General features: G+C 44.2%; 2 long non-coding RNA genes and 1 pseudogene across 2 annotated transcripts in view; 1 reads left to right on the plus strand and 2 right to left on the minus strand.

Moving 5' to 3' along the window:
- Positions 1–2,467: 2,467 nt before the first annotated feature.
- On the minus strand, positions 2,468–3,996 carry Senp2-ps1 (SUMO specific peptidase 2, pseudogene 1; annotated as a pseudogene).
- Positions 3,997–10,773: 6,777 nt separating this feature from the next.
- The window catches only part of LOC108350768 (uncharacterized), a 38,079-nt gene continuing 26,143 nt past the window's right edge, over positions 10,774–22,709 (minus strand). Inside the window, exons 5-6 of the long non-coding RNA XR_010065968.1 lie at positions 12,846–12,983; positions 10,774–11,008 (exon numbers count right to left, since the gene is read on the minus strand). This is a non-coding gene — a long non-coding RNA (uncharacterized LOC108350768). The remainder of the gene's footprint in view (positions 11,009–12,845; positions 12,984–22,709) is intronic.
- On the plus strand, positions 17,272–19,544 carry Senp2-ps9 (SUMO specific peptidase 2, pseudogene 9). Its single transcript, XR_010065963.1, has 3 exons — positions 17,272–17,509; positions 17,612–17,683; positions 18,645–19,544. It is a non-coding gene; the product is annotated as an SUMO specific peptidase 2, pseudogene 9 (long non-coding RNA).

The following is a 22,709-nucleotide window of genomic DNA, read 5'->3' on the forward strand; positions in this document are numbered from 1 at the left end:
ACTCTTAGTACTTTGCCAACTGAGACATTCCCCCAACTCTGTGTTGTCTTTTCTATACATCCTCAAGCTGCTATAGACAAAAGAGAATTGAGACATTTTCCTCTCCCTAAATCTGGGCATAACTATTAAGACACTGTTTCCCTTTCCAGTGTCAGTCTAAGTCTGTGGTAGTGGTGAGCAGTGGACCGAGTACCCATTTGCCATAATATAGAGTAGATTCAATGACAAGTGCAGCTGTGTACATCAATTTTTTTTGTCAATCACTACCACTCTACAGCTCAGCTGGACACTGCCCAACTCAGCTGCCCATATATTCTCTCTCTACAACCCAAGAAAGAGGAGCCCCTGCTCTCTGGAACACTCTAATTCCATTGCAGAGGCTAAGAACAGAATAACAATCAGGGATGTGTGCTATGTATCCAAGGCTTAGGGGTGTTGAGTCATGCCCTCAACACCTGCTTTTCAATCCACACACCCTTAACCACCCCCAACAAACCAGGTTTCATTACTATGCCATAAAAGAAACAGGAGACACCAGATCTCGTTATATGTGTAAATAACTTTAAATTTTTGAGTCAAAATTGCATAAACACAACTATAATATAATTAATAGAAAAGTTAAATACAAACTACTACATGTAAAAATAGGTTATTGTAAACCTGGTGGTATCAACCCTAAATACTAAACCCCAACTTTCACATTGGGAATGTTAATCTAATGAAGAACATCTCAAGTTCATCTTAATATACACTAAAATTTTTTTAAAAAAATTTTAAATTAAGTAAAACTATTCAAATGAACAGTTCAATCCAACCCTATTTGGGGCTTGAGATAAAAAGTGGCCATTTGCCATTGTATTTTCTTCAAATCAACTTCCTAATCTAATGTAGTTCTGGGAAAGACTGAGTATTTAAATGAGCATGATGCTTTTCTTCATAGTCCTGGATGAGCAGGCAGTATTGGGCCAAAATTCTCTACCCTGTACTAGTCAGTCAGTAGAGTATGGTGGTTCAGAACGGCCCAGGTCTGGGCAACCCATTTTCATTTCTTAAACTATTTTCAAGCTTAAAAAAAATATTAAAAAACCACCACCACTACTCCTGGCTTCAATTTAACAGCATCGAACTCCAGCATTAGAGATGATAGTGAACAGCTCCAGCTTCTTCCTGCTGATGTCCCTCCTGATCTTCTGCAGGGGATGACAAGATGAGGGCATTCCTTTTCGAAATAGTTGAAACACGGACTAGAGTATTGGAAAATGATAATGGTCAAGATTTCAAGTGAGTTAGGGAAAATAATCAGTGGGGTAGATTCAGGAAGGAAAAAAAATAAGAAAGTAAAAAAAAAACAAAAACAAAAACAAAGTTATAAAGGTCATATCGATTATTTTGTGATAAACGTAAGAAAACATTTTTTAAAAATGAAAAAGAAAAAAAACAAAGAACACCTACCAAACCAAAATGGGGGAAAAAACAACCAACAAAATGACAAAAAACGGAACAAGAAGCAAAAAATGAATGAATAAATAAATAAAGAAAACTAAAATCGAGGTTGGGAATTTAGCTCAGTGGTAGAGCGCTTGCCTAGGAAGCACAAGGCCCTGGGTTCGGTCCCCAGCTCCGAAAAAAAGAACCAAAAAAAAAGAAAAAGAAAAAAGAAAACTAAAATCTAAAACCCCAAAAAACAAAAACCAAAAACCAAAAATAATGCCAAAAACACTCACAAAATACAGAAAAGGAACAACACAGAAAAACAAACAAACAAACAAAAAACCAAAAAAACAAAAACGAAAACAAATCACGAAAAAAACCAAAAACCCAAACTCAAACACAAAAAACAAAACCACACAAAAAACTAACACAACAAAAGCAACCAAAAATACAAATACAAACAAAAAGAAAAACAGAAAATAAGACAAAACAAAACCAAAAACGAAAACACAAAACCAAAAGCAAAACAACAAAAAAACAAAAGCAAAACAACACAAAACAAAAAAAACATAAAACAAAATAAAAAATACAACAAAAAACAAAACAGTAAAAAAACAAAATCAAAAGAACCCAGAATCAAAAAAAAAACAAAACCAAAAACACAAACAAAAACAAAACAACAAAAAACAAAATGAGAAACAGAGAAAATAAACATCAAAAAACAAAAACAAAACTACAAAGAACAAAACAACTAAAAAACAAAACAAAAACACACAAAAGCAAAATGACATAAAGAAAACCAAGTAAACAACAAAAACAAAACAATGAAAAACAAATTACAAAAACAAACAAAAAAAACCCCAAAACACCAATTTGTTAAGTAAATCCAGCATTAAAGTAGTATTTCTTGATCACGTGGTCCTGACTGAGTTGGACAGGGCAGTTTCTAAGCTTGAGGTACTTTCATGCATTGTAGAGATGGCATTAGGGCGGCAGTCCCACACTCCACGTTAGGAAGTGGGCTCCATCCGGTCAGACAGCTCAGTACCTGTTTAAAGTCTCTTCACCTCATCCCACTTGAGGTATATTAGAAACATGGATGGAAACAGACAGGGCGGGAGCCATAGCGACCAGGTGGATGCTGTTACAGTAAGTGACTGTGCAGGATTTCCCACACCATCCTCTTCCTGAAGAGGGGCATGTGTTGCTGAGAAAAGGTCACAGGTTGGTCTCTAGAGATGTAATCTGCATATTTGCAGGTGAACATCCCACAGTCGCTCCCATTCAGTTGTTGAGGGATCTCCTGTGAAGTTAAGCTGTACTGCTTCCACTCCACAGGGTCCAGCTCCATGTTCCTTCGGGTCTTGCTCTCATTTTGTAAATAGTGGAAGATGGTCTCACAGATATTTTTCCCTGTCTGACCCATTGAATCGAGGTAGACAATGCTTCGCTTTCTTAAATCGATTACCACCAGGCTCCAATGGACCCTCTGGTGAATAGGCACCAAGATAAGTTCTTTTTCAAAGAGATTGATTCCACGGGTCCATCTTTTCACAGAATTGTAACAGCCTTGCTTTAGCTTGGCGTAAAAGAAAGTGCTAAAGGCATGAAGAGCAGGGTAGCCTTGGTTTTGATTTCTCTGAACTAGAAGATTCATGTAGAGATTGATGACCTCATCATTGAGCCACTGACCATTCTTCAAGTTCTGGATATCTCCTTTGGTGATTTGCAGTTTGAATCCGCTACTCAGGATTTCATTTTGGGGTCCTGGACACAATCCCTTCTTAATTTCCTTCTCCATCTCGTGTGTAACTTCTATTTCTCTGTTCTTTTCTTGGTCTGTAAGAGGCTTTTGTTCTGCTACAAGTACTGGCAACTTGTTGGGGAGTAACCTACCGCAGCCACTGGTCAGGATGTTTGCATTCTCTGTTCCCGGCAAGCCAGGCTCCAAGCTGTTCCCCCTTTAAGATTTCTCCTCGGCTCACCTCTTCTCTGTCTTGGTGGACCTCTGTAGATGGTTCTCGACTGTGCTCAGCTGTTTCTGATCCATGAGGATGCCCTGACATGCCACATTTGTTCTTCAAGGTGTCGTAAAGGTTGGGTGAGGCCTGTGTGGGTAGGACCTCACAGGATGGCCACAATGAATTGAAGTGACTCTCCGTACTTTTCCTTTCGGGGCTTTGATCTTTTTCCTCCAGGAAAGAATAGGGCTGCTTTTGACCCTTGCCACCATCAGTAAACTTCTTCTCACTTATAGCCTGCTATGGAGGATACTCTAGGGGATTCAGCTTTCTTGAACTTGCCCGGCTGTTCTCTTTGAAATGCTAGGTCTTGATGCTCCTGAGGGGTCTTCTTCAGAGCCTTGCCGGGCTCCTTAAACACCATCTCTGTTCCATCCTGGCATTTCCTTTATTGACCTTGTCCCAAAGCTTCACACTCGGCCTTTGTCCCACTTTCGTCCAGGTGTTTCTGTTTTCGACCTTTTCCTTTAGCTTGGGGTTTCATCTCAGCCCTCGGCTCTTTAGTGCGCCACATGGAGACCGGCTTGGACTAGTTTTTAGAGGATTCCGACTTTCAAATGTCCAAGGGAAAAGCAACCGCATGCCTGGCTCCGGGTGGGTACTCTTGGGTTTCTTCGGTAGGGGTCCAGGGTCTATTGGGCTCTTCTTTATGCAGTTGATTTGCATGTCAGGGTCAGTCAAAGACGTGTAAATTTGGCAATCAGAAACCTGGTGGGTGAATAGTCAGATGTTGGCAGTTCACCAGGGTCCACTCTGGGAACCTGTGGGGAATTCTAAGAATACTTCCTCACATGTATCCTTCTAGGGGGCTGTCATCAGCTAAATGCCTAAAACTTTGAAATCAGACTGATTGTCCTAGTCAAATCACTAATCAGGCACCAGGTCTAAACCTAGCAGCTACCACTTCGGAGGCAAGCTCACAAAATGATACCTAAATCAGGGGGCTGTCCCTAATGACAGTCTTCAGGGGCCATAGCTGGATTTGATATCACCTGAAAGAACGCAAACCAACGTTCTTTGGAGGATGGATGCTCTTCCCTACTCCAACTAGGTCCAGGATTTCAATGCACTCCCTTGTCCGAGTGGGAAGTTTGAATGAATGATACATAGCTCAGTTCACTTTGGCAGAGCAGAGCTACCTTAATCACCTCAGCATAATTTAACTGGTCCTGACAAGTACATTTGTCTTTTAGGAAACTGCCCCATCATGGTCAATTATAAGACACCAAATATAAGTGCCCTTCAACATATCTTCTCACAATATGCTTGCTAATTACAAAGAATACATAGAATTTTACAGTTATAAAACCTCGCAGGTATTAAACTTGAGAAAACTTTTCTCTCTTCTAGATAAAGAACCCAGGACAGAGCAAAGTGCCCATACCACCAAAGTCCTACTTAGTGAATCAATGAGTTTTATTGGGATTATGTATAGGAATATGGGTGAGGTGTTCCTTACAGGAGCAGAAATGACTCAAAGACAGCTGCATCACCAAGGCCCACCCCAGCATGGTGACAGCTCACAAAAGCTGGAGACCTGGAGAAATTGCATAGCCTGTAGATGTCTTAACAGGCTGGAGAATATCCTTTCCAGGTGCCTCAGTTGCTCTAAACTTCTTCAAGACAGCTGGTCTGCAGTTGATTCCTTTGAGAGTTTTCTTTGCAGCTCAGCTTGCTTTCACTGACAGGGCAAGAGCCTAGTGAATCTGATCAGATTCAGGGACCGATTTGAGACTTTGTGAGTTGCATTCCTACCTGAGGAGCTTCCCTTCAGAGTGAATGAAGGGAGGAAAGGTTCAGTGTTTCAGTATTAGAGGAAACACGAGAAACAGGTACCAATTCACTAAACCTCACCGTTGTCCACAGGCTCTATTGAGAAAAATACTTCACTACTTCTGTTACAATCCTAGCAATAACGCAAGCCCTGAACTCCTCCCTAGAAAACAGTAGGAAGGACAAATTGGAGCTGGAGTTACAGATGTGTGTGTTGTCCCTGGCTCCTGGAGTCTGCGCTCCAGCCGCCATGATTAAACAGCCCTTTAACCACTGATCCATCTCTGGGCCTTGAACAGCTCCTTGATCTACACTCAAAAGTGTGGAGAGGTTTTTACAAAAATGTGAGAAAAAGAATTGAAGGACGTATTGTTTGCTTTTTCCACTGAAAATACCAACAAACTGTGCAAGTGTATTTATACCAATGTTTTACTGTGAGGGGAAAATGTACTTTTTTTCTGTAAAAGGTTTGAATTTCTTGTGATTATTTCCGCAGGAGTCATTTTGTTTGTACCAGGCTTCTTTCTCTTCTTTCTTATTACACCTCGGAGGGATCTGTTTCCATACTGAGAAGGAAATTTTCTTATTACCACATCAGTCTTACATTACCTAACAGGGATTTTTTTTTGTGATGGTGAACTTTATGTTAGAGGATAAATTCATTGTACTAAGCTCATAAAAACAGAATTGTTTTTGCTAGTTTAAGCCATGAGGAAATGAATCTATCTCAAATGTACCCTCTCAGGTAGCCTGAGATGGACCACTTCCTAGTGAGGTTGAGCTACTCTTCAAAAGTTGCTGTTTTTTGCAAAATATTTCAGTGCCTCAGCTATTCCTACAGAGTGATGGGTCAAGAGATTAAACAGGCTAACTGCTAAGTTCTGCTTTTTACAAAACGCCTGCTTGCTTGCATAGCCAAGGTACCTACCTGCTGGACATGTCACACAATACAGTTTCAGACAGTTCTTTGGGTTCCTAAAATTGTAACTTTGTAAGTTTTGCCTATGTAATCCTTTAGCCAACAAAACCCTGGGGCCTTCTCAGTCTTCTTATAATAAAAAGCCTCTTATTGACTGAAAGCCAAACTTGAGTCAGAGTGGTGAATCTCTGCAGGAGCCCAGACCCGAAGCACTGTTTCTGTACCTTCCCTTCCATGGTTTAAGCCCTGTAAAACAATGTTTTTAGTTCTTAGAATTACATTCATTGCCTGGATGTTCTGGTTGGTACCTTGAGTAGCCTCATGGAAAGCACAGCATTCATCCTGTGTTCTTCCTGATGTTCAAAGGGATCTTCTCACCATTTCCACTGTAGGATTTATTAGGTCAATAATGTTTCCTATATTCCTTCTTAGAGAGATTTTTTCATTATAATGAATGTTTACATTTTCCAGGTTTTTTGTTTGTTTTGTTTTGTCAGGGTTTTTTCATTGTTTTTCTTTGTTTTTGTTTTTTATTAGGTGTTTGCTTTTTTTGTTTTGATTTTTTTTGTCTTTTGAAATAACTGCAACTTTTTTCTCTTTTAATTTAACAATATCAGCTTTCTGTCCTAGGATCATTGTTGGATTTTCTTCTATACTTCATATGTTATTGAATCACGTCCACATGTTCCTGGCATTCCCCTTACTTTATGATTTTTCTCCTTTTTTGTTTGAGACAGGGTGTAGTTATGTCGCTTCTGTTGGCCTTATTCCTGCTATGCTGCCTGGACTGGATTTGAATTTAAGATTCTCCTTGCTGAGCTTCCACATTGTAGAGATTATAATCCTTTAAAGTACAGCACGCTTTTACTTTTCTGTTTTAGCATCAAAGATTCACAGCCTGGTAAAGTCTCCTGGGGCTGTTTACTTGAAGGGTTTGTAATCATTTGGATCCATGTGTCTGACTTTGTTTCTGTCCTTCACCATCTGTGTGTGTGTGTGTGTGTGTGTGTGTGTGTGTGTGTGTGTGTCTGTGTCTGTGTCTGTGTGTCTGTGTGTCTGTGTGTCTGTGCCCATGCCTAGGAATGAATCCAGAGTCTCACACAGGCTTTCCCAATGAGCTGTTCTCCCAATTAATTCATGTTTCTTGAATGTAGCACAGAACTTGCTAGGAAAATATCCTGTTTTTGGTGTTTTCTTTTGGGGGAAATGCTGTAACTCCAAGGTAATTTACTGTTAAATGTAGAGAATTTTATAAGATTTTTCAAGTCATCATTAGGCAGGTGCGGTGGTTTGAATAGGTTTGTCCCCCATAGATTTTTGTGTTTGAATGTTTGTCCCATGGGCAATGTTACTATTAGGAGGTGTGTCCTGGATGGAGTAGGTGTGGTCTTGGAGGAGGTGTGGCCTTGCTGGGGTAGGTGTGGTCTTGGAGGAGGTGTGGCCTTGCTGGAGTAGGTGTGGTCTTGGAGGAGGTGTGGCACTGTAGGGGTGAGCTTTGAGGTCTCCTATGTTTAAGCTCCACCCAGTGTCAAATTCCAGTGTCTTCCTGGCTGCCTTTGGATCAAGATGTAGAGCTCTGTGCTCCTCCACCATCATGTCTCCCTGTACATTGCCATATTTCCTGCCATGACATTAAGGGACTGAACCATTAAACCTTAAGCCAGCCCCAATTTAATGCTGTCCTTTAATAAGAGTTGCCTTGGTCATGGTGTCTCTTCACAGCAGTCAAACCCTAAGATAACAGATAAGATATTAAGTGTTGAAAATGCTAAATTTCATATTTTTCTTTCTCTTTTTACATTTTTGTTTGTTTGGATATTTAAGAAAGGATTTGACCCTGTAGTCAGAGCTGGTCTGGAGCTCATCAGTGTCCCAGTGCTGGAATTACATTCCCAAACCACCCTGCCCAGCTGTTTGTTTTAAATAGCCTACGCTAATTTAATTAAGCTTAAAACTGATATTAAACAGTGAGAGGACCAGTGAGGTAACTGAGCCATAATCAACGAGCAAGAGAAGGAGACAACATATAAATAATAGCTTGATTCACAAAGTAACAAGGTGTGCAAGCTGAACCAAACAAAACTAGTCTTTGATTATTCAAAATAAGTAACTAGACAAAGATCTTGGAGTATTCTTTCCCATGCAAAAAATTTTTCCTTCAGACATTTAGAACACTGCTGATAATTTTAGGCAACAAAGTGATATAGAAGAGTCAGACCTGTTGACTTTTGTTTAATTCTCAAGAAAAATAGACCTGCATGGGCAGTGGAGTAAGAATTCTTTAAAAAAAAGAAAGTAAAAGGAAATGGAGAGATTACTGAATAGGTAAGAGCCCTGGCTGTTCTCCCAGATGACTGGGGTTTGATTCTCAGCACCCAAATGTCCGCACCCAGTTCTTCAAAACTCCCATTCCAAGGTGTCTGCTGCCCTCTTCTGGCTTCTGTGGGCACTGCATGCAGGTGGTGCACAGACATCCATGAAACAGAACACCCATACTTAGTATATTATCTTTTGAAATTTGGACAGTTGGAAAGAGTATGTGAGGCAAATCATGGTACTATGTGCCTAGCATACTGAAGATGGAGGTAGGAGAATCATGAAATAGTTCAGTTAAGCTACATTGCAAGATTCTCATAGAAGAATAAGCAAAAGGGATTATAGGTTAAAAGAACTCCTTGGAATTTAATTTTTTTCATTTTCATTTTTTATTGCTATCTTTTAATAGAGTTCTCAACCACTTTTATTCTGTGTGTGTGTGTGTGTTCCTGCATACATGCCTGTGCACCATATAATACAATGCACATAGGTAGAAGAGGGTGACTTGATCCCCTGAAACTGGAGTTAGGTGTGGCTCTATTGTCCAAGTAGGTGCTGAGAACTGAACTAGGTTCTCTGCAAGGGCAGTAAGTGCTGTCAGCCACTGAGCCATCCCTCCAGCCTCTTGTCATCTCTTTCTAAAAGGAAAAAGGAACTTTACAGTAATGACGATGCTGTTAGACTATGGACCTTTCCCAGGGACAGAAGGCTCTTGCATTCCATCCCAAATGCCTGCTGCATTGACAAGAATAAATCACCAAAGATTATCATCACAGCCTGGGAGTGGCGCCACCTCCCCACTTGGTGAAAAGGTCTAGCCCAGTGACCTCTCAAACCTCAACATGCTTAGGAGACACGTGCCAGTGTAAAGTTCCAAAACTGGGCAGCAAGACCTTAGAGCTCCAAGGAGTTCCCAGGTCAGGCAGTCGCAAGCCCCACCCAGAAGAGGCCAATCTTCCCCAATGACCACCTGGTTCACACAGGCTCTTTCCCACCAGGTAACAAAGCCAGGGATTGCTCTCAGCTCCGTCCCATCACTGCCTACAGGGCACAACAGCTGGGCCTTCATCTAAGATCTTAGGACTGCTGTCATTCCTGGCTTATTTCATTTGCTGATCGTTTGTCCTAGTCTTCTAATACAGAATAGATCGAAAAATTAGTTAAGGGTTGGATTCAATTGCTGCCATTTTCAAGTAGGGTTAATAGGAAAGACTTTGTGACATCCATGAGAATGCTCTTTGAGGGCAGGGGCTTAGGTTTTCTTCTCAAAGGTATCCTTAGCAGCTAGGGAGAGTAGAGCCTTCCTGAACAGAGTGAGAGCTGTAAAATGTGAAGCACTCATGCTCGCGGGAGCATGCGTGTGTGTGTGTGTGTGTGTGTGTGTGTGTGTGTGTGTGTGTGTGTCCCTCACAGGGGAAGAACTTGGGTACCACAGACCACTTCAAGGCCACTTCCAATACTAGCTTAGCCGAAGGATTGGGGAGAGCACAAACCAGAGAGAATGTTCCTCATGAAGAGACAACTAGGTACAAAGTCAGAGCAGGGCACATAGGAGAGTGCAGATCAACAAAATCCAGAGTCCCCAAACCCCACACCTCCAAAACTATAAGGGAATGTGGTGAGTTACCAAAGCAGGGAACTCAGAAGCAAATATTAAAGTCAGGGTGCACAGCCAGGAATCCCAGACCAGAGAGAAGAAGAGAAAGAGCAAGTGGGTAGATCAGAGCTGGGAGGGGTCCAGACCACCCGGGAGCAGGCATTGGAAGCTTGCTTTAATGTGCTTTCAGAGTAAAGCTTTGGTGGGCGAGTCAAGGTTACAGGGGCCATGGTGCCTGGACAGAATGGGGTTTCTGGGGCTTCTTGCTCCCCAGGTCAGTACCTGAAAATATAGTATGTGGATGTAGAAGCCATAAGTCCTTCTGCAAAAGAAGTGAGAACCTGGTAATCAGCCTGAAGCCAGGACTCCGTGTCTGCACTGTCGCCAAAGAGCTGGCATGCACCTGCCTCGGTGTCCCTGACAGGACTCAGATCTAGGTTTCAAGGAAGAATGGAAAGAATCCCACTAAGTCTGCACTGTCCCTTCTGTGTTACAATGGTGGTAGCACACATTTGAAATCCCAATCTTTTCCACTATTGGGGGTTAAATATGATCTTTTGCTAAATCTTCAGTTCAACGCCAACCTGAGCTATGTGAAATCCTATCTGGAACCAATGTTACTAAAGGAAAAAGGCAGAATGAAAGCATTATGACAAAGTTCTAACTCCCAGCTTGGCCTTGTGGGTACAGGATGGAAAAAACAGCAAACATTAATCCTTTCAAAATTGTATTTAAAAAAATAAATAAAGTCTGACACTCAAAAGACTCAGGCAATCATCTGAGGACTTCCAATTCCTTCTAGAATGTGCTCCCCCGACTGCCAGCGGGATACGTTTCCCTCCAATGGAGCTGGTCATCCGCTGTTGTCTTCTCCTGCAGTTCCACAGCCTCCTGGGCAACACATCATCCTTACAGCAGTGGAATTCTTTTAACCACAAGTTACAGGTTGTACTAAAAATAAAAAAAGAAAGCTTTCTTCATGTTGTTTTAATTTTTTTGTTTTGTTTTCCTAGATACAAGTTACGGCCACATATACTAGGCAAGTGCTCCACAACTGTACTAGTCTGACCTCTACCTTGTCTCCTTTCTGGGGTTTTCAGTCTCTCACCCAGCTTCAGACAAAACCTGACCACCCAACATCAGCCCACTTGCTTTCCAGAGAGCTGACTGAGGCAACAAGGGAGGCAGAAGGTCTGCAATGTATTTTCAAGGTATGTTTTTTGGTTACTGGGATAAAACACCAAAGAGAAGCAAAGTGTGGTTTGTGGGAATCCCGTATGTTGTGGTAGATAAGGTTACACAACCAGCTCTCGCCAGGGGCTGTGGAACAGGTGGCTCAGCTCGGTCACCTCTAGATAGATCAAGACATAGAGAGTTCAGGGTGGCACTGTGCTGGCTTGTAATGTTCAAGCCTTGCCTTTAGGATACTATGACCAGCAAGGATCTGAAACCTTCCATAGCAGTGCCACTAGCTGGGGACCAAGTGTTCAAACACACTGGCCTGTAGGGACAATACACACTGAGGCCATGATGCTAGTTGAGGTTAGTCACTGCTCTCCCTGCCTCTTCATCCATGAAAAGAATATATGTAGGAGCACAGTGCAGCTGTGAACATCCAGCTTTAAAACGTTTTAGAAGGGTTTTGTAAACTGAAGTGCAAGGAGGAGCAGAGCATGGCCGCGGATGCCTGTAACAGAAGCCTTAGGAAGGCTGAGACAGGGTGGCAACTTTGTATCAAAACCTCATCATCATCATCATCATCAACTCCTTTTGCCTTAACTGTGTTGCCTACAAATTTGCTACCAGATTGAATAATGTGGTAGATTTGAAATAAGTTTGACCCCTAATTCGAAAAATAGTATCAGGTCATTCCACAATAAAATGACTTAAACATGAAAAATGTATTTCACATGAAATCCATGAGAACAGTGTAACACTATGGTTTTTCTGCTATGTCCTGAGTAGTTGCCACTCTAAGGTCATCTCAGAGTCCAGTGTAGTTACACTGCTACATATTCAGACTACATCCAGCCATTACACCATTCTCCCTACAATTCCTTAGAACAAAGTATGTGCCCCTCCCTCTTAAGTCTGGCCTGGAAATCTTTCTTCTGCTTACCTCCACTAGCTAAACAATGGAATCTGGGAATAACATGGTTTATTCTGTCTAAATAAAAAAGGGTCCAGTACTCTTACTTGAAAAGGAGACAAGGGTCTCTACATAGGTGGTCACTTCTCCATCCTCATCTTCGTCTCTCTCATCTCCCTCTGAATAGCAGCTGCTGACCTCCCCTGACTCTAAAACCTTTTTGCTTTACCACTGAGAACCAATCACACTCCTGCTTCTCCTCTTCTTTCTGTAAATGTACCATGTCTCAGCACAGGGCTAACCACAGCTTCTCTTCTCAGCTACAACTTTCCTCTCAGTCATGGCCCCAACTCCCAACCCAAATAAGAACCTGCTGTCCTTCCTGAGTCTGGTCCAGGGAGGAAGGTGTCCACTAAAGGGCAGGCCCAGGCATCCAGGCAAGGCCCATGCATCCCTGCTCAGGACCAGGAGTCAAGGGAGAAAGTGCAGCAGGTTCATCAGGCATCAGGCCTCTCTGAAGCCCACACTAGGTCAGTTTAGCACAGTAGAGTGGTTGATCTGAGTAAAGTGCCTGTTCTTGCTGTGGAACCATGGCCAGCCTCCTAGTGTGCCCTTTCCAAGAGCATTCTAACTCTTCAGTACTAAGTTCAGTTCCTGCTCCCATAGGCTTGGTTCTGCAGGGCCTGTTCCAGTGCTTACCTGCCCTGCGTGCACCTCTGGTCTGTATGTTCCAGTGCACAGCTGCCCTGCATGCACCGATGGTTTGTGTGCTCCAGTCCACCTGTCCTCTGTGCACTGCTGGTGTGTGTGCTCTGTAACAGGCACAGAACTCCATTCCTGCAAAAGGAAATCACATGAACACAGACATCTGTATATTAGCAAACTTCACTGAAGACTGAAGAGATGAAGAAGGTTTACATAGAAAAAGTATAAAAATCATAAAATAGAATATTAGACTTCTGTAGAGTGTAAAGAAGGACTCCATTCACACTGTCTGGGTTCTCGCTGTCCAGGAAGGCACACACATACCTGTGCCCTTTTTAATTCAAAATGTCTATATACAAAAGCCAGTTCGCAGACAATTATTTGAAGATATTTATTTAAGAGATTAGGCTCCACTGTGTAAGTCATGGTGGTGTCATTCTGCCTCTTGGCGTCAGGGGTTAGGAATAGAGGATCATAGCTGTGCAGCCAAGTGCTTGGCTGGGCAGATCAGTTAGCTACATTCTATAAAGAGTTAAGCCTTTGGGGTAAAGGTCGTTTTCTTTTTGATCTGTAAAATGGGTTATCTGAGGTGCCACTGACCCCTGCTACTATAGCTCTAAGAGGATTTCAGGATAGGTTTCGGCCCAGGTGGCCACCAGGTAGAAACCTGGGGGAAGCTCCCACTGTTCTGGTGTTTCTCTTCTGTGCCTGGGTACCAAAATAAGGGTTACACTGCCCCAGGTCCATGTCCCAGGCTTCCCTCAGTCCTCTAACCTCTGCCATATGACTCTGTCCCTAGTCTGGGAAAGACTAGGTACACCATAGCCTAGGGACAGAAGGCCTATTGCAGAGGTCTAGGACACAACCATTTGTACACATGCATACACATGCTCTCTCTCTCTCTCTCTCTCTCTCTCTCTCTCTCTCTCTCTCTCTGTGTGTGTGTGTGTGTGTGTGTGTGTGTGTGTGTGTGTGTGTGTGTTTATTCATTTTTTTCCTTTTTGGTGTTTTCGTTTATTTGTGTTGGGTCGGGGTGGGATGTGGTTGGGGTGGACACACACTTTCCATTCCTGTGACACTTGGTTGGCACAATCTTCCCCATCAGTGTGAGACCCTGTGAGGCAAAAGACCTCTCACCTGTCCCTACAGCCATTTCTGACATTTCCTGCTAACTAGATAACACAAGAAGGTTTCCACTCCCAGGATGGAGGGCTCACTCTCCCTAGGACTTTGGGGACCCTTGCTCATCTCACAGGCCCAATGATTTGGGTGGCCCTGCCACCTCCACTCTCTCTTGCCTTTAGACTAATTGCCAAGTGGAACAGACCCAGAAAACAAATAGTTTCCACCCACAGACACCCAGGGGAGCAGGCTGGATGAGTTCACACCCCCCAAAACTTCCACCTGCTCCTCTGTACGAACCCAATGCTCCAGAGCTCTCTTCTAAAATAACATCAAAAGAATGTACTCCCTTGCTTAACACCCCCAGTTCTAGGTAACATCTTCAGAGCATTCCAAAGTGCACATCTACAGGGGAGTGCAGGGGACACAAAGACTGAACTGCTTGCCTTCCTACCTGGCCTGTTAGCTTGGGTTAAGTTCAATGTAGGTCAGACAGCATACCCCTGGGGCACACCGTCCCGTCCCTTTCTCCAGGCCTCTCAATACTTCCTCAGAATTTTCCTTCCTTTGGATCCACTTGTCTGCAGTTCAGGAGTCAGTGCAGGGGCCAAGACTCAGCAGCCTCCCCTAAAGTGAAGCTGACCTTGGGTACCCGCCTTCCCCCACTTCCCATTTCCTACAAATCTCCTTAACTTGGTTCCAACCACACCTCACCCCCACCTCAGTCCAAGGCAAGCTCAGAGACACCCTGACTATTCTGTTCATAGTCACATTCCCAGAGCCTGCCACACCTCAGAAGTCAAACAACCACTCACAAAGCAAAGGAAAAAACTACAATAAAACCAGAACCCAATTCCCAAAGCTCTGTGAGCCCTGCTTTTTCAGTCTTCAATATAGGAGTGCAGAGCTCAGTGTGGAGAACCCATAGTCCCAGCTCCTTGTGAAGCTGAGGCAGGACGATCACTGGAGAGAATAGCCCAGGGAAGAGGGAAGACCTCATCTTAAAAAGCTAAATGTTTTCAGCCTAGTACCAGCTTGGTGGGATAAGGGAGGTGCCCTGTTGACTTGAATGGAGAGGCAGTAAGACAGTCTTCTAAGGTAACTTTCCATTAGACCACTGAGGTCACTTAACACAGGAAAAAATAACACACACTGGGACCCAAACATGTGCACTGACCTGCTTCCAGTAGGAAAAGGTTGTACCCCTCATATCCCAAGTGACTGACTCCCTAGATATCTGAAATGTCTGAGGCTGGTGCTTCCAAGAGTGTGCTCCCGGGCAGTGGTAGGAGGCCAGGGCTAGGATTTGGACAGGGGGAGGGAAACTGCAAACACAGGCCTGCATGTGGACTGGTGAATCCTGACAAAGGCCAGGGATGCAGTAGACATTCTGGGACCCCTGACTCCGTTTGATGGCAGGACCTCTACTCACCACCATAGGAAGGAAGGAGGCTTGTGTTTGGCCATCATCCTAACGTGGTAGGCAGCAGGGTATGTGTTAAATTGCTTTGTTTAGGAGAAGGAACTTGGGGTTCCAGAATGCCTGGGTCGCTCAGTCTGTCTTCCTCATCTGAGATGTTGCCAACCTATTCCCATAGGCTTATTTGCATAGTGTCATGGTCACTTAACCTGTGTCCTACCCTGGCCCCAACACCAAAACCAGAGAAATAACACCGGTAAATATTAGCCACTTTCATCTCATAATCTGTTCCCTCATGCTATTCCTTCTCTGAGACCCTCTGATCCCTCCTCTCTGTGATAGGCAGTTGCTGCAGGGACCACCCTACCCCACTGCATAGTTCTCTGGCCTGGATACTTAGCTGGAGTTGAAGTTCCCATGGTTACTACCGGTGCATATTTATTGAACATGTGGATGTGCTCAGCACTGTGTGAGGCACTGTCCATACACCAGGTAGGTGAATGTTATACCCATTTTACTGATGGGGTTACTGAGGCACTACAACATTTATCTAAATGTTGCACAACAAAGTCAACCAAGACTGCCTCCAGAGCCCTTGTCTCCTCACCTCTGCAGCATCCCCACAATGTTGCCCTGCCCACTGCTACATCCTCACAGATGCATCAATGAGTCCTTGGCACACAGAAACATGCCCAGGTTATGACTTTCTTCCTGAGGCTGCTGGCTATAAGAGCTGGCTCCATCTGGGGAAGCAGACACCAGAAACCCGTGAGAGGGCAGAGGAGAGACAGATCCAGGCCCTCCAGAGGGAGAGAGGCAAGGGGCTGAGGACTTGATCATTTAACTGGCACTACAAGACTCAGGTACTGTACAAACATTCTCTCCTCACAGGGCTGAGCAGAGGAGTAAGGGTACTAATAGAGAAGCTGAAGAAGCCATAGAGGTCAGGCTGCTGGAAATGCTGGCCCTGAAGCAGAAAGCCCTACCTCCAAGCCTTGCTTCAGTCTGGAGCCACTGACCCATGCTTTGCCACTGCAGAAAGAACAACAGAGGCTTAGAATCCCTTCACCTCCAGCCCAGGCCCATCCTAGGAGGTTCCTGGATATGAAGTCAGGCCTCTCCCCTTTGTCAGTGACAAGACAGGCAGACACTTCCAGGAGAGGAAAAGGAAAAGACCCGGAAGTAGCAGCAATGAGATGGGCAGGAGGGCAGGCGTTGCACACTAGGGGTGGGGGAGGGTACCAGCACCTTTGAGATGGAGCGGCCAAGGGCATGAACCTCGGTGCTGGATGCTGTTGGCCCCGGAGCTAGAGGGATGACCTGTGGGATGACGACTGCATAGCGACATGGGCACCTCGATGCGTTTAATGAAAGTAAATAACTAGAGGGGCTTTGTAAAAACTGCCTTTCGGAAGCAGGACAGACGCTTAGCTGCTGAGCCCTGGCAAATCTTCAGCACCAAACGAAACAAAACACAGCACACGTGCACAGGCCCACTGCCACCACTGGACTGCACTCCCAACACGGTGAGCACTTACATGGGTGGGCCTCAGTGGCACTAACAGTTATGATAGCTTCCTGCCAATTCTGGGATTGCGACCCCAAAGCAAAGGTCCCTTCTCAGGTCCTGCCTGGCACCTAGCTGTTTGATATGAGGTGGCTGTCAACCCAGGTGGAGAACACCATCCATTCAGATCACTGCGGGTCAGGAGGTGACTAGATTGGCCCTTTGCACAATGTCTTTTTTTTTAATGCCACAAGATGTGTTTTATTTTCAACAATATACAAATAATCTTCTATAATATCCCAGGGCAAACCAGTGAAATTTGGAAGTCTGATTAGTGGGTGGACCCCCTTCAGAGACCCACAGGTCAGTGACATTGACCGGTATGCCTGGGTTCACCCTGGAGGGTGTGGCTAGTGTCCATCTTGCATGTGTCTCTTCATCCACATCACAATGTTAAACATTCCACAGAGTCATAGACTTTAGGGTCACAGGTATGCTGGGGTGGAGGCCTTGGTGCCATTTTGTCATTACACAACAGGATTGGAATGTCACAGCTATTGGAACCAGTGGATAGTGAGGACAAGCTGATGCTCCCTTAGAGATAAGGGGGTGAGTGGGTGTTAACACACCCTTAAACATCCAACAGGAAGTGGGGCTCAAGAAGGTGTATAGAGATCAACACAGATTTTCTAAACTTGTGCTCACCAACAGGCTGCCTGCCCTGAAGAGAAGCAGGAAATTCTGCCCAAGTGGAAGGTTTCTGGGGCTCTCCACAATTGGAAGGTAAGCTTAGTGTTCTGGGATGGGAGCATCTGAAGACTATCTCAAGGGAGGAAAGAAGGAAGAAAGGGAAGGAGGGTGGGAGGGAGGGAGGGGGAGGGAGAGAGGGAGGGACGGAGAGAAGGAGGGAGGAAGGAAGGGAGGGAGAGAAAGCATGAGGAAGGGAGGGAAGGGAAGGATGGAGGTAAGGAGAGAAGAAAGGAAGTGGGAATGGAGAGAAGGAAGGACAGAAAGAAAAAAGGAAGGGAGAAGGAAGGAAAGAGGGAGGGAAGAAGGAGGAAGGAAGAAGGGAAAAGAGAGCTGGAAGGAGGGAGGGAGAGGAGGGAGGGAGAGGAGGACTGGGGTTGACTGAGCATATACTCAGTGGTCTAGTACTTGCCTCCCACACCCAGGCTCTTACAAAAGTCGAAAGGACTAGAGCAAAGGGACTGAAAGTTTCAGTACTTAAGGAGGAAAGAGCAAGAAGCAAACACACCCTGAACACCCATCTTACCTGCCTCTGCCACTAGGGAGCTCTGTGACTGGGAAAGGCCTCTCCTAGATCCCAGCCAGGCTGGCAAAGACACAGATGGATTAGGGAGAAATACTTGGGCTAGACTGGGCCACCCTGCTCTAGAGGATGTGGAGTGCTTTCCAGGAAGCTTTGAAAGGATCCCAGCCAGAAGATTCAGTAAGGGATCTGAGGGGAGGGACAGGCAATTAAATCAGTAACTTATCAGATGCCTCATGCCTAATCCTAAAGATGTACTTCCTTAAAGGCATGGTGTGTGGAAGGGACAGGATGCCCACCTCTGCCCAGGGCCTCCATTAGCGATCCTGCTCCCAGGAGACCAGTGAAAGGGAGCACACAGACCACCCCCATTTGCCCTACACCCACTGGGTGGGATCCTATCTCAATTTTCTCCACCACTTGCTTGCCAAATGAGCAGACCTTAGTAGAACAGGTAATAATCATGTTTTCCAGGCTCTCATACTGGCTGGAGACTCCATAGAAGGCACTGGTCATCGATGTTGGTGTTGAGGTCTGCCTTCCAGAGACAGAGGAAGGTGTGTTGTCTGCTGGTGTGTCCTAGGGTTCCAAGGACCAGAGAACAGGACTTTCAAAGAATGGGTCCAGGGGCAGACAAGGAGAGCCAGTAGACTTAAGTTCATTTTCACCAATATGGATAATGTGGGAATTTTACAGGGGTTATGCATGTTTAGCATAGTACTCTTGGTACATTGTAGGTTCGGAAGGGCCAGTGTCTAAGCAAAGAAAACTGCACACCTATTGGTTTTGTGCTGGTTGGTAGGAAACAAAAGGGATAATTGGAGTGAACTGTCTGTAGGTACCACTTGTGACCCTGTGGCACAAACGTCCAGTGGCTGCATGCACATTGAAATCACCTGTCTCCACCTGAACACCCTTTACCAGTGCTCTCTAGACAAAGCTGGGAAGCAATTTACTCTAGGGAAGAAACAGTTCACATTCCATTATTAGAAAAGTTACTTGCTTTTGTAACTTTTGCTACATATTTTATTTGTATCTAAATGTCTTAGGCAATCTAAGAACAAATGTAAAAGTAAAGATGCAGTAAAAAGGAATTGCTTGGTGTTCCTGGCCCCCGTGTGTGAACAAAAGCCTTAAACAAAGACAGCTGTAAACAAAGTCCCATGGGTTAAGCTTCTTTTCTTCTTCTTTTAGCTTTTTGGTTTTTGACTTTTGTAATTTTCTTTTTTGATACTTAACATGTATGTGCTCTAAAAAATAATTAACATGGAAATAGATTGAGATGTTGCCTTTAATGTCTTATGATATTTTCATGACAATCCAAGCACAATGTTAAGAACACTTGTATTAAAGTTCGTGTGAGCAGAATAAAAATTTTATGAATGGATTTTTTTCAACTATCAAAAAAAAGAAAAGAAAAATGGGGGCAGGACTTGGGTACAGCTCAGTGAAAGAACCTTTGACCTGGAAGGACTAGAAGGAGAGAAGAAAAAAACAATTGGTTCATGGCAGGCATGGGAGAGCCTCTGCTATCCCCGAATCCTGGCTCGGTGCCAGTCTTTCTGGTTTGCTTCCAAAACAGTGAGAATTAAGTTCATAGCTGCCCACGTGGGTGCATGTGAATTAATTCTTGGTTGCATAGTGTATAAATTACTTTAAGTTTGCTGTAACTAAATACTGCAGACAGCCTAAGAGAGGAGAGATTTATATCGCCATCCCAGTCCCTCATAGCAGGGTAGGCATGGCAGAATGAGTCCATCTAGTACTAAGGAGACAAGATGGTGGCTGTTCAGATGGCATGGGACAGGAAACCAATGCCACAAGCCCAAACCAGGAGTGTGTATAACCTTCAAGGACTTGCCCCTAGTCTTATTGTCATTGACAAGCCCCATACCTCTTAAAAGCTCCATTGCCTACAAAATAGAGCCACAGGCTGAGGACTGGGAACTCCATTCACTGCAGACTCAAAACACATCCCTGGCCCAGAGAGGGTCATGCGCATGCAGTCAGAAGTGCCCAGAGTATAGCCTCTTCTGTGGTAATCTGAGCTATGAGCCCTGCAAAATCAGAAATGAGGCCACATAGATCTATAAACCTTACACCATCAGAAAGGAAAACCACACAGTTCCCACCCATCATAAAGCCGAGTAGACATTCCCATGTCAAAGAGACAGCAGGGGAGAGCAGCAAGAAGAGACCCGGTGCTGGAAAGAGGAAGACTCAGTGGCTAAGAGAACTTGCTGCTCTGACAGAAAACAGGAGTTCATCTCCCAGCACCCATGTTAAGCAAGTCATGCCCTCTTCGGTTCTCTTCCTGCCTCCATGGGGACCCATACACACGAGATCACATATACACAGAGGCATAGCCACAAAACCTTTAAAGAAAAAGGTTGCAACTCTGGAATGTAAACACAAGATTCTACAGTTCCATATCTGACATCCAGGGATAAGGAGATATCTGAGGTGCAAGAGTCTAGGCATTCAAGCCCCCCTGTTCTGCCATTTGCACTTATGGCCTCTCCCATGAGTTGGCTCTGCTGCATACCTAGAGCTTTCTCTGGTAGACGTCTCACATCTCAAGCAGTTTCAATGTCCAGAGGCTTCTACTACAACCTAGACATCTTCATGCATCAGAGAATCCAACCCTTCCTCACACTGTGCGGCCCCACAGGATTTTTTTCAAACCCTGACATCAGCCTGTGACCCTGTAACTTGTGCCTTCCGCAAACACATAGATAATGGTAAGTTCTACTGCTAACTCAAGAGATAGCTGGGTCCCCACAGACCATGGCAGATGTCCTCCAGGTGCGTGTGATACTGAACTTGGTAAGCATCTCCAGAAGGTCAACCATTCGGCTCTTTAGTTTTGGGAGGGAAGTTATTTGATGTGCATGAGTACACCCATGCCAGAGGAAGCATGAGAGAGCCAAAGGGCAACTTTTGGGTATCGGGTACTGGTTCCCTTCTTCTAATGTGTGAATCAATAGGCTTGGAGTCAGGGGCAGATACCAAGTCATCTCACTGACACATTCTTTTGAATTTCAATTCAGGAATTCTTTTACACATCTGCATGAGTGTGTGTGTGTGTGTGTGTGTGTGTGTGTGTGTGTGTGTGTGTGTGCGTGTGTAAGTGTTTAAGACTGCATTTGCCTCGCTGGGTTGACCTTACTTTGTTTGACATTATTTCATGATTTCTAAGTCCACTCATTTTCCTACAAATGACTTAGAGAAGTCTGATTCTGTGTCTGCTCTTGCTTTCCCAAGACAAGGACTTGATGTTAGGTTTGGCTGCCCTAGAACCTACCATGCAGACCAGACTGTCACCTAAGTGTCAAGATAAAAGTTGTTAGTTACCACTGACCAGCAACACCAATTCTCTTTCATTCCTTCATTTTACCTTAATCAATACAATGGTAAAATCAAAGACTCAGGGTTTGCTTCTTTGTTTCTTTGCTTGTTCATTTGAGATGGCGTTTCTCTGTGTAGCCTTGGCTGTCCTGGATTGTGTAAAAAGCAGAACTTAGCCTGTTTAATTTCGTGACCAATCACTCTAGGAATAGCTGAGGCACTGAAATATTTTGCAAAAATCAGCAACTTTTGAAGAGTAGCTCAGTCTCACCAGGAAATGGTCCATCTTTGGCTACCTGGCAGGGTACATTTCAGATAGACTCATTTCCTCATGGCTTAAACTAGCAAAAAACAATTCTGTTTTTATGACCTAGCACAATAAATTTATCCTCTAACATAATGTTCACCATCACAGAAACTGCCCTGTTAGGTAATGTAAGACCGATGTGGTAATATGAAAATTTCCTTCTTGGTATGGGAACAGATCCCTCCAAGGTGTAATTAGAAAGAAGAGAAAAAAGCCTGGTACAAACAAGATGACTCCTGGGTAAAAAAATCACAAGAAATTCATACCTTTTACAGAAAAAGGTACATTTTCCCCTCACAATAAAACATTGGTATAAACATACTTCACAGTTTGTTGATATTTTCAGTGGAAAAAGCAAACAATACTTTTTCTCACATTTTTGTGAAAACCTCTCCACACTTTTGAGAGTAGACCACGGAGCTGCTCAAGGACCCAGAGATGGATCAGTGGTTAAAGGGCTTGCTGTTTAATCATGGCGGCTGGAGTTCAGATTCCAGGACCCAGGGACAACACACACCTCTGTAACTCCAGCTCCAATTTGTCCTTCCTACTGTTTTCTAGGGAGGAGTTCAGGGCTTGCATTATTGCTAGGATTGTAGCAGAAGTAAGAAGGTATCTTTCTCAATGGAGCCTATTGACAATGGTGAGGTATTCTTTATTCTCTTAGGACAATGTATCCACCTTGGTGAATTGGTACCAGTTCCACAAGTTTCCTCTAATACTGAAACACTTAACCATTCCACTGAAAGACCCTCGCTCAAGTCGCGGGATGGCGTGCCCCAGGAAACACGAGAGACCGGTCTTGATGTAAAAGCAAGAGGCCGTTTAATAACAACGAAGCTTTGGGCCGACACATATCTCACGCAAGAGACAGGGGAGTCGAC

The sequence above is a fragment of the Rattus norvegicus genome, chromosome 4 (genome assembly GCF_036323735.1).
Source record: "Rattus norvegicus strain BN/NHsdMcwi chromosome 4, GRCr8, whole genome shotgun sequence".
NCBI lineage: Eukaryota > Metazoa > Chordata > Mammalia > Rodentia > Muridae > Rattus > Rattus norvegicus.